Here is an 11,211-nt window from a genome sequence, read left to right as displayed (position 1 = left end):
ATGAGGAAAGGACAACGCAACAGAGTCAGCCATTTGAGCCGATAGGACCTTGGTAGGGGGTATAAAGGCAGGCCTAACTTCCCTAATAGTCTGCAGCAGGCTCTGCTATTCACTGACTCCCAGTGCCTGAGTCTTCAGGGCTGTGTCTTCTCACCCCCTCCCCCAAGGGGTGTCTGGGGAGGGTAACCTGCAGCATAATGTGGGGTGTTCTGAACCTAGAGACAAACCTGCACCTCCTGTTGGGACTACACAGACAAGCCAAGAAGCCTTCTGGGGAAATTCTGTGTTGGTCTAAGTAGACATGGAAGTAGAGTCAAGTTCAGCATTCATCAATAAATATAATATAGAATTTAAATAGACTTGAGGACAGAAATCACAAAATCATCTCATGGATACTGAAAAGCCTACTGGTGAGTCTAATATTCATACTTCATAATTAAGACCCTGAAGAAACTGGGAATAGGAGAAACATATCTCAGAATAATAAAGGCTACATATGACAGACCTATAGCTAACATACAGTAAATGAGGAGAAACTGGAAAATCAGAAATATGACAAATGAGTCCACTCTGTTTACTCAATATGGTGCTTGAAGCCCAAGCTAGAGCCAAAAGGCACAGAAAGGGGAAAAAAAGCACACAAATAGGAAAGGAAGAAGCCAGATTAACCTATATACAGATGAAATGGTTCTGTACTTAGAAAACCTAAAGACTCACCAGAAAACATTTAGCAAAATGGGATACAAAATCAACATACAGACATCAGTAGCCTTTTTTTTATGACAATAACAGGAAACTAGGAAAATAGTCTTGATCACAATAGCCTCAAAAATAAAAATTATTTTAAAAATAAGAAAACTCAAAAAAATAAATAAATAAAAGCCTGGCATTGGTGGCACACGCCTTTAATCCCAGCACTCAGGAGGCAGAGGCAGACGGATCTCTGTGAGTTCGAGGCCAGCCTGGTCTCCAGAGCGAGTGCCAGGATAGATTCAAAAAACCAAAAAAAAAAAAAAAAGAAAAGAAAAAGAAAACTAATCAAAGAAATGAAAAACCTTGTCCTGGTAAGATTTTACTGTCACCTTGACAGAACTAAGTACCTGGGAAGTGGGAGTCTCAACTGAGGGGTTGCCTGGAGGATCAGATAGGTCTAATAGAGGTTTGTGGGGAATTTCCTTGCTTGCTGATTGATGTGGGAGGGTCCAGAGTACTGTGGGTAGTGCCACTCCTAAGACAGGGTCCTGGTTAGATAAGAAAGCTGGCTGGGGTAATGACCAGAAGGAACTAGCCACTAAGAAGCATCCTCCATGGTTTCTGCTGTGTCCCCACCAATCCTTCAGTGATGAATTGTGATCTAGAAGTATGAGATGAAATACACCCTTTCCTTCCCAAGTCGCTTTTGGTCTTGGTTTATCACTGCAACAGAAAGCAAACTAGAACAGACCTCTCCAATGAAAACCTTAAAACACCACCGAGACCAAAGACAGTAAATGGAAGGGCTATCCATGTTCACCTATCTACAGTACTAATACTGTAAAAATGGACACACTACCAAAAGCAGTCCACAGATTGACTGCAAACCCCACCCAATTCCAGTGACAATTTTCACAGAAACAGAAAAGACAACCCTAAAACTGGTATAGAAGCACAAAAGATCCCAAATAGCCAAAACAATACTAACCAAACAGCAATACTCAAGGTATCACAAGACCTCAAGTTACACGGCAGAGCCATGGTATCAAAACCAGCGTGGTACTGGCACAAAACCACATATAAACCAATGGGATGGAAGAGAAGTCCCAGACAAACCTGTGTGGCTACGGGCACCTAAAGATGCTAAAAAAATTACAGAAAAGATGAACTTCAACAAACAATGCTGGAAACACTGGATATTCACAGATAGAAGAGTGAGACTGGATCCCTATCTGTCATCTTGTACAAAAATCAATTCAAAATGGAGCAATTGCATTGGAGGCCTGAAACTAAGGATCTGTTAGTGAGAGAGAAAAAAAAAAAAAAAACAAAACATGAAAATAGAGGCATAAGGGAGGATTTTCTTAAAGAACTCCGCGTAGCTCAAGAGGAAGTTGAAATTGACAAAGGGGATTGCATGACATGAAATAGCATCCAACCAGCAGAGGAGGCGATGAGTGTAAAAATGGGAGAAAACCTTTGCCAGTCCGACAGGACATTAACACCAGTTATCTATCTACAGAAAGAACCCACAAGAGATGAATACCGCCCCCAACACACACCTAACAATCCTCTGGTGGTTTGAATGAGAATGGTCCCCGTAGGCTCATGTTTGGATATTTGGTGCCTAGTTTGGTGGAACTCTTTGGGAAGGATGAGGAGGTGTGGCCTTGTTGGGGGAGGTATGTCACTGGGGATGGGCTTTGAATTTTTTTTTCAAACACTCCTGCCATTTCCAGTCATGCCCCTGCCCCACCCACCTCCCACTTGGAATTTAAGACGTGAGCTCTCAGCTGCTTCTGCTGATACACTGCTCCACCATTGTGAAATCATAAACCCAATTAAGCGCTTTCTTTTATAAGTTGCTTTGACATGGTCTTTTATTACAGCAATAGAGAAGTAACTACGAGCAGTTCAATCAGTAATAAGTGCGCATGCACATAGACAGACAGTAAAGTATACGTGCCTTGAAGTATATGGGGGGAAGTGCTCAGCAACCATAACCCTCATTAAAAGTGAAAACCACATTGAGATTTCACCTCATCCCAGTCAGAAAATCTATAATTAAGTGAACCAACAACAAACGCTGGCAAGGATGCAGGGAAAGGAACCCATATACACTGCTGTTGGGAACATAAACAAGTCTAGCCTGTGTGGAAATCCCAAAGATATTCCTCTAAGAACTAAAACTAGATCTGCCATATAATGCAGTTATACTGTGGGGTGTAATCCTGAGTGTACCACGGAGACACCTGTGCATACACAACCTACTTTTATTCAGCCATCTAAAGAGCAGAGTGGCGTTGTCTACTGGAAAATGGATCATTGCTTTAAACTATACAAGCCAAATTCAGAAAGATAAATGTTTTCTTGCATGTGGGTCTTAGAATATATATTATATATATAATATATATATATATATATATATATTATGTTTTTTTTACATGTTAATAGAGATCTAGAGATAGATGGAGTGAAAGTAGAAGAGGACTCTACAGGAAAAGGAAAGGGAGAAAGGGTAACTAGAGACATGGTATGATTGGATGAGAAAAGCGATGAAGCCTATACACTAACATGTAACAAATATACACTAATATAAATAGGTGGGGACACTGCTGAGTCCTTTCACAGGGCACCCTTTCACAGGGTACTCATGAATGCTTGCTGCTGCTGCTGCTGCTGCTGGTGATGGTGGTGGTCCTGTTTTCTTGTCAGCATTCCCAGCCTTTCCCAGAATCAGTTTCAAACATGAAGATTTCAAACCACCAACTTCTCAGAGGGAGTAGCCACTAGGAAAGCCCCCCTCCCCCTGCTGTCTGTGTGACACCTGCTGAGCCGGGGAGTTCAAGCCTAGCAGCTTGAGATTGTCATGTCCACTTGCTTGTCCTGTAGACAGAATCTTCCATGACAAGATCCCTTTCCTCCAATAAACCTGCTCCCACAGACATTTCCCTCCCACCAGGTCCTGAACAGAAGGCACTACCTCCAGTCACCAACCAGAAACCTCACCCCATCCTGTGTTGTCAGTTAAGTTCTATAGCGCTACCAGCCTGCCTTGAGTCTGTTTACATCTCTCCATCTTGTCTTCCATTTCCTCCCGCCCATCCTGACTCTGCTGCTTGCTGCAAACCTTATTTCACTAAGAAAGCAAAACCAAAGAACGCCCACATCTCTGCATTGCGACCCCCCTCTTCTACCCTCGCCCCCTCTACCTCTCTCCTTCCTTTCTTCCTGTTACTAGAACCTTCCCTTGTTCCACCCCAGGCCAGCCTTCCAGATTGCCTTTCTGCATTGTCAGTGTTCTTTTCTCACCACGTGGTCCCATTAGCATACAAATAAGCTATAAAATCTCCTGTCTTAAATTTTCTCCCCATCTTTCAGCTATGCCATTTTTCTTCCTAGCAAAGCTGTTCAAAATAGTTGCCATCTCTGATTCTTCTTATTAGATATTCACCCCCAAGCTCCATGGAGACAGCCCTTGTCAAAATCGTCAGTGACCTCCCTGGCAAATCCAATAGCCAATTTTCAGTCGTCTTACTTGGCTCATCAGCATTCTGGGTGTTTTCTTGATTTGGCTTCTGGGGCACTCTCTTGCTTCCTCTGCTTTCTCAGCTTGTCTGTTTTTGCTGAATTCCTCCCTTTCCTGATCTCTAAGTGTTGAAGGGTCCTAACTTACCTTGGGGACCTTTTTTCTACCTCTTCTCCCATGGTCACTCCCAAGTAGTTCTGTAATTTTCTTTTATCTTTCTTTCTTTCTTTCTTTCTTTTTTTTTTTTTTTTGGTTTTTTGAGACAGGATTTCTTTGTGTAGCTTTGGAGCCTATCCTGGCACTCATTCTGTAGACCAGGCTGGCCTTGAACTCACAGAGATCCACCTGCCTCTGCCTCCCAAAGGCTGGGATTAAAGGCATGCACCACCAACACCCGGCTTAGTTCTGTAATTTTCAGTATCAACTGCACAATGAAATTATACTTGGTCTCACCTCTTTTTACCCAGTAGTCCCTTAGTTTAGATATTATAATTCATTGATGTGACAGTTCCCATGGTCCACAATAAATCATCAGCTCTGTGGCCTCTTTTCCATCTCACCTCCCACAGGTACCCTCATCTAACTAAACCACCGTTCACCAGGTGCTTGGGCCAAGACCTTTGGGGTCACCATTGAGTCCTCTCTTACTGTCATGACCTATGCCCACTGCATCGTCAGCTCATTCTGCCAGATCTGTCTTCCAACTATACCCAGAACTGACCCCGCCTAAGACTTCCATTTCTATTGTCTTAGTTCTCTCATCACCGCCTACCTGGACTCCTGAAAAGGCCCTCTACCCAGTCCCACCTCTTCAATCTTCCTCCCCAACCCAGGAGCTGATTTTAAAAACAGTCTAATCCTGATTCTCTGTTGCCCCAATTTCTCTGGTTCCCATCTCAAAGTAAGTGCCAGTCATTATAATGATCAAGACCCCAGAATGCTCATTCTTTTTCCTCCCGGAATGTAACTTTTGACTTCATTTGTAATTGATGAGTAATGGTTGTCTATCTTTATAAAGCAAAATATAATGTTTGATGTGTAGCTACAGTATGAAATGATTAAATCAAGCTAATTAACATAATAACCACCTTGGTCACATGGTGACCTTTTTGTACATGGTGGAAACTAAAATCTATACTGTTAGAAGAACAGAGTTGCCATGGTTTGGATGCATTTTCCTGTCCAAATTTTATGTGGAAACCTAGTGCCTAGGTAAAAAGTATTGAGGCCTATGGCCTAAAAAAGGTGTTTGGGTCAGAGCATGGATGAATGAGTGCCACTGAGAAAGGGACTTTCGGGACCGTTCTGTCTCCTGTTCTGTCATGGGATGGTATGGTATTCCATGGTATACCATGCCATGGTATTCTCTCAAGGATGCGCATGCCACATCTTAGAAGCAGAGGGTCAGGTTCTAACTGGCTGGCATCTTGATTTTGGATGTCCCAGCCTCTAGAACTATGTGAGATTAAATATCTTTGTTTTAAAATCACCCCAATTGTAGTGTTCTGTTACAAAAGTGCAAATAGGCTAACACTTTTTTAATCATGGTCATCACGCTATGCAGATCATTATGACTTATTCCCCCTAACTGCAAGTTCGTGCCCTTTGACCTCCATCTTGCCCCTAACCCATGCCCTGGCTTGCTGCTCTTGAAAATGAGTGTACCAAGAAGCCCAGAGCCTTATCCTATGACAGTAACTTTGCACAGGATGTTCTCTTCCTGACGTCAGTGTGGTCAGCTCTCACTCTCAAGATGGCTCCCCACATTATCTTATGCAAATGACATCCCTGCTCCTTTGCCTCTCTATAGTGAACCTTTGTTGTGGTCCCTCACTGTGTGCCAAGGGCTGCTTAGGTCCCCTAAACATTGCTGTGTTGAAGTTGTAGACCCTCTTTTTTTTTTTTTTTAATGTGCATTGATGTTTTGCCTGCATGTATTGTCTGGGTGTTGGATCCCCTGGAACTGGAATTACAGACAGTTGTGAGCTGCCGTGTGGGTGCTGGGATTTGAACCCAGGTCCTCTGAAAGAGCAGTCAGTGCTCCTAACCACTGAGCCATCCCTCCAGCCCAATAGACCCTCTTCTTTCGGACAGATTAAAGACATCATAAGGTCAGTGGAGTCATATGGGTGAGTCCTGACCCCAAATGACTTCATCCTTATAGGAATAGGAGACTGGGGCGCCGAGCAGAGGGGATTCGTGAGGCCACACTGTAAGACTGGTCTTTGTGAGCTAAGGAGAGAGGCCTCCAGAGACCAGCCTTGTCGCACCCCTCACCTTGGACTTGGACCAGTGTGAAGGAAATGACTTTCTGTTGCAGCCAGTGTTCCTTTCATTACGGTGACACTCAAAACTCTGCCCTCCACGTTATTTATCCGAGCTTGCTGCTACAGATCTTTGCTTATCCCCCAACTGGAATGTAAGCTCTGTGAAGGCAGATTTGATCATCCCATCCATTAATGTATCCTCACCAGTAGAATGGTATCCAACAAGCTCAGATATTCCCATGCTTGAGTGACAGGTCCCCTTCTGAGTCACTACTTTCCTGAACTCGAATTCACCCTTCTGAGTCACTGTCCTGACTGCTAATGATCTTCACACTTGCTTCCCTTCATCCTCTGATGACTTGCCTCTCCAGCCTCATTCCTCACACACCTCCCTGGCCAGAAAGAAATATATATACTTTTAAATTATTACGTTTATTTATTTTGTGTGCATGATTGGCGGGGGCAGTATGACCCAGTGAGCATGTGTTGGTCAGAGGACAGCGTGCTAGCATGGGTTCTCTCCTTCCACCATGGGGGACTTAAACTCATGTCATCAGGCTCAGCAGCAAGTGCCTTTACCCCCCCCCACACACACACAGAAGCCATTCTTCCAGCCCTGAGAACTATATTTTAAGAAAAGGAAATTCCACTTCTCTGGCCTCTTTACCTTGGCACACATTCCATCCCCTGACCCTGGATACAGGTTGCTTTTGTCTTCCAATCCTTGCTAATCTGCTCCTGTTGATCCCTTCCATGTAGGAAGTTGCTCACTCATTATGGGTCTTGTAAGTTATTGTAGTCTACAGTCAAGTGTAGGAATTGGTAGGACTTGGACTTCAGCAACGATGTTCTGACCCGCCAGGGAAGTGAGAACTGTCTCCTTGTAGGCATGCTCCCCTGCTCACCACTAGGGGCCAGCCTGGAGCAAAGGAAAACACCAAGGCTGTCTCTGGGTTCAAATTCTGTTTCCAAAGACCCTGTTTTCCCCTTCATGTAAAATGGCAATAGCGATGCATATTTGCTATTTACTCCTCGTAACTATGCTATGTCTCGTTTGTGACGCTTGACTGAGCAAGCAAAAAGGCCCCCAAAAGTCTTTTCTCTGTGTCTCCTGCTACATTTTTGTCCGCAAGGCTTTCCTCTCCTGCGTCCCACCAGCACTCTACAAGCGGTGCCCTCCCTGTGACAATCATTCCCGGGCAGCATTCACATTCCGACCCCTACCCCCCCCACACACACACACACCCTGCCTCTGCCGCAGCTCTGGTGTGACTGAGGACAAGTCATGTAACTTCTGTGAACTTGTGTTTTTCTATCTACAAGACAGGGCAGTACTATTTGCCCAACAGACAATTTGGCCCACTCCTGGCGGGAGAAGGATGGGTGTGAAGGTACTTCATAGCTCCTCCCCTGCCCCTGGCCCTAACTCCTTTCTCTTGGAGTCCAAGAATGCTGCTAAAGAAATCCTAGAGATGTCTCTCGTTCAAGGGTGGCCAAGTTAAGGGCCTCCCAAAGCTTTCGTTTTTCCAGACCCCCTGACTCCTCCCATAGCTCGGCTTGAGCCAGAAGGCTATAACTCCACCTGGGACCTAGCTACTAGAACTTTCTGAGGGCCTCAATCACGGCTTTCTTTATGGAACTCTGTTCTGCTCAGATGAATGACTGACATTAGATAAGCCCAGTCTCTACTCCTGTTAGCAGTGCCTCCTAGGAGGGGGAAAGGGAACTTCTCCTAGGAAGACAGCAAGGGAACAGAGGAGGCAGAGACTCCATCTGTCTAAGAAATGCAAGTCTTTAAGTGGTACCCAGCACCCTTTGAGGGGCACTTTCTGGACAGCTCAGAAGCCTCAAAAGAGACCTGTGGGAATAAGGGCTTGCAAAGTAAAGATCCTATTGCTATGTTTTCTGCATGCCGGGGTGGGGGTGCTGCTACAGTGGTGTGTTCCAGAGATGCTTGAGTCCCTTTTTCAGCTGGCAGGGAGGGAGAACTCTGGGGAACTGGCTTTGTGCTCTGTTCACGTCCTGCCCTCTAGTGGCCAAGGGGTTCTGCAAGCCTGACTGCCCCACTAGCCTCTGAGAACCCAGTTTCTGTCTAAGGCTGACTTCAGAGAACTGAAAAGCATCTTCCCAACAAAAATCTTCCCTTCTCATTTCTCCTCTTTCTCTACCTGATCTTTAAGATGTGCCGTTCACTGAGGAAACAGGGAGGGACACAATCAATATTTCTGAAGCAAAGGCTAAACTAAGGCCTGAGAACTGGAGAGGAACTGACCTTGGAGTCCTGTCTGCTGGGTTAAAGTCCTCGCCTCTGCCTGTATTGTTGATATAATGCTCACAAGCCGGCTAACCTCCTGCTGCTAAACTGTATGGAACTGGAGTGTGGCTCACTGGTAGAGCATGTCTAGCATATACAAGGCCTGGGGTTTGAGCCCCGCACCACAGCTGTATGTGTACAAACAAACATATTTGTATGTCTTTACTTGTAAAAGGGGATCTAACATGATCTCTCCCTCTCAGTGTTGTCTAAGGGTCACAGAGGTTAGGTATGTGACATTCTTCCTAAGCTGGAAAGTGCTATATGACCACAAGGCCTTGCTTGTCTTGGTTCCTGCTCTTCAGAATCTTCAGGTCACTGTGGACAGCTGGTGCTCAGTGCTGGCATACCACTAGCAGGTATGATTTCTGTGACTAGAGCTTATGGTGTTCTGGGAGTGCATGAGCCACACACCTACCTTGCTTGGAGTTGACAGCTAGGGACCTGAATTCCAACCTTGACACTTTGCTGGGACCTGGGACTTTGAGCAACTCTCAAATTACTACAGAGCTTCTGTCGTGTGTTGTGAAGGTAGCTATTCTGTCTGCTAAAGGAGGTGTTAAGCAAAATTACAGTGGAAGTATTTGGAATGTGCTAGTTGCTCAAATACAGATTTGGAATCCATATCTTCCTGAATTTGGGGTTGAAAGAACTCAGAACTTAGCAGCTCCTGTATGCCCAGAGACTGAGTTGCTCCACATGGCACTGGTTTTGGAGATGGCAAGTACATAATTTGATATCAGAGATATGGCCTAATTATGCCAGCGAAGGATGCTGAGTTTGGATGGCGTTGGTAGAGTTGTTTTCTATATTTTGATATAGAAAACAGGGTTTGATGTAGGCAAACAGGGTTTCCCTCCACCCTCCTCTGAGCAGGCTTCTCAGAAAGAAATCAGGATTTGAGAGAGACTAAGAGTCTCAAAGGTAAGGGAAAGACCTAAGGAAATGGCCTGTGCCAAGTAACTGCAAAGGACAGCATTCATCAGAGTTAATTTGGAAGGAAATAGTGTGTGAAATAGCAGCTAGGCTTTCAGCTCTGCCATTGTGGCCTCAGAAACCCAGGCAGGACTTCAGCGGCTGCCAAGGCCCAGCCAGGGAGCCATGTCTGGAGAAGCAGCTGGGGATGCTTGGAGACCGCAAATTGTTGAGCTGGGGAGGAACTGATTGAGTGTGTAATTAAGGGGAGGGCTGTGTAACACTTGGGTAAGGAGAACTTGATGGGGTCAGCAGAGCTTCTGAAAGCTGAGAGAGCAGCCAAGGGCACTGTTAGGGACAGAAGCCAACTGCACCAAGGTGGACACAGTTCACCCGGGTTAAAGATGAAAGGGGTGAGGAGGGAGTGGCAGAAGGAGCCAGTGCTCCCTAGGTCAAAGTGTTGCCACTTAGCACCAAGGTGGCTCAGCTCTAGAAACAAGGTAACATTATGCAGCAATGGCAAGTCCCAGGGAAATGAAAATTAAGATGGGCTGAGGCTGGGCCGAGATCACATAGCAGGATTGGTTCTGAGTCATGGTGGCATGTCCAGTGTGGCTTGCTGTATGTGGATACCGGTGTCTAGGATGGTAGGGCATTGCTTGGAGTGTGAGAACTCTTCTTGGATCTTAAGGAGTCTTTCATGGTACAATCATTCACAGTACATTTATGGACAAGGTTGGTATAAATCAGCTGGATGCTGGAGCAATTCAACAGGTTCTGAACTGGTCGAGTTACTGTAACCTAAATCCCCAGTGTATGAAGCCCCTGTCTACATCTCTGGCTTCATCCTTACTATACTTTCTTCCTTTCCAAGACCATGAAAAGTTGTCTTTCTTGTCACTCAGATGCCATCTGAGAGATTCTTCTTTCTGACCTTCCCAAGGGAAGAACACACCGATTGGTTGTCTAGTATCTAGTGGTCAGTCCTGAAAACATGTACACGTAACATACAGGCTGAGTAGGTTATATTCAGGGATATATTGGTATATACATATATATGTATATATACACACAAATACATATACATGAAATAACAGCTAATAAAAAAGGAGGTAATGAATTTGAGAGTGGGGAAGTGTCTTTGGGAAAGTTTGGAGAGAAGAAAGGAAGGGTGAACTGTCCTAATTACCTAGTAATCTCAAAAATTAAAAAAAGAAAAATAAGTTCTTTTTTTTTAAAACGTGATAGCATTTGCTTATCTATCCGTGAATATGCTTGTGTTTATTTTCACAGATGCAGCAGGAGTGGTTAGGGGTGCAGGCTCTCTGGAACCAAACTACCTAATCCTCAAAGTCGGCTGCCCAATTGGATAGAGGTTTAGTGAGCAGTCCGTTCAGTGTGAATCAGTACGATGGCATGAGCCTCAGAATTCTAAATGCACAGTGGCCTTGGGAGCCATGTGACCTACAGAAAATGAGTTCACTTTGCTGGGC

Source organism: Cricetulus griseus, assembly GCF_003668045.3.
Source record: "Cricetulus griseus strain 17A/GY chromosome 1 unlocalized genomic scaffold, alternate assembly CriGri-PICRH-1.0 chr1_0, whole genome shotgun sequence".
NCBI lineage: Eukaryota > Metazoa > Chordata > Mammalia > Rodentia > Cricetidae > Cricetulus > Cricetulus griseus.
The sequence above is the reverse complement of the archived record's forward strand: the minus strand, read 5'-3'. Positions refer to the sequence as shown.